The sequence below is a fragment of the Arachis ipaensis genome, chromosome B03 (assembly GCF_000816755.2).
Source record: "Arachis ipaensis cultivar K30076 chromosome B03, Araip1.1, whole genome shotgun sequence".
Taxonomy (NCBI): Eukaryota; Viridiplantae; Streptophyta; class Magnoliopsida; order Fabales; family Fabaceae; genus Arachis; species Arachis ipaensis.
In genome coordinates this window covers 29,824,347-29,825,768 of record NC_029787.2, presented here as the reverse complement: position 1 = coordinate 29,825,768, position 1,422 = coordinate 29,824,347, and positions in this window count along the sequence as shown.

The window sequence follows — 1,422 nt, the reverse complement described above, 5'->3', positions numbered from 1 at the left end:
TTTTTTTCTTAAATTTTACGACACTCGTCACTTCAATCTTTACTTAAATTCTTTTTACATCTTTTAATTTCTAAATATTACACTTACATTTTAAGTTTAATCTCAAAATTTTAATTAATTATTATTTGGTTCATAAGCTTTACTTAATTATACTTTAACTATCTAATTTTTTTTACTAATTACACTAACTCTTCTGCATTTAAATTAGTTACGTTTTAATTCTATAGCTTTAATATATTATTTTATTATTATTATTATTTTTTATTTTTATAAATAATATATATATGTATGTATGTTTTCTGAGAAATTTCTCTTGACGGAGCTATATGTATGTATGTTTTTCTGAGAAATTTTTCTTGGCTGAGGTGTGAGAGAAGTTGTTTCATCAGTGATTCGAAAGATTGGAGGAGACAAAAAATAAAGTGTTAAGTTAGAGTTATATTTAGAACATAAATATCTTAGATAACTTAACTCGGTAGTTTGAAAAGATTTGTTAAGACTGTAAAAGACAGCTGAAAGATGAGAGAATATAAAGGTAACAGAATTTAGCTATTTTTACAAGGGATATATGCAAATCGACTTTAGTTGAACACTTCTACTAAATTTAATTAAGTTAATTTAACATAACAAAAATTAATTATAACTAATATTATTTTAAATCTTGTTGTTTAACTTAGTTAAACTTTGTTCCTAAAAAAATTTAAATGTGTAACATTACTCATAATAAAATATTGTAATCTAAAAAAAATAATTAAAGAAAAAATTTATTTATTTTGTGCTCTTAAAACACATATTAATTAAGATTATAAAATTAAAATTTTTATATTAAAAATATAAAAAATTTAAGTTTTTAATGATAATTAATAATATATACCTGATGACCATCATAGACGATCTTATTATTATCAGTAATATTTTTTTGTTGGTATTAAAATAAATAATTAATTTAAAAGAATATTTTCAGTTCTTTTTCTTTATATGGGTCAACAAAATGTATTCTCAATCAATAATGTTATTGGCTGGCTCACCCCTTTAAAGTCACACATGCACATTATGCCAATCTATCAGACAAAGAACCACAGTAGCATGCTTATCTCTACAAAATCTATTACATCACCCTGCCATTGCAACTCATCCATGCAACTCCTTTTGTGTATATCCGCATAATGCATATTTCTTTACATCCGAACGGATAATTTTTTTTTATATTAAATCTGAATGATTCTAAATGATGACATTTCAAATACTTTCAGAAAAAAACAAGGATGTATCTGAAATGCTTCCTATAATATATACTATATGTTATATATTATATATTATATATAATATATTATTAATGTACGTCGTAGCCCGGTGGTGTCCATGTTTTTTTTTTTGTATTTTCAAAAAATATTAAAACATTAAGTAAATACGGTTTCATCT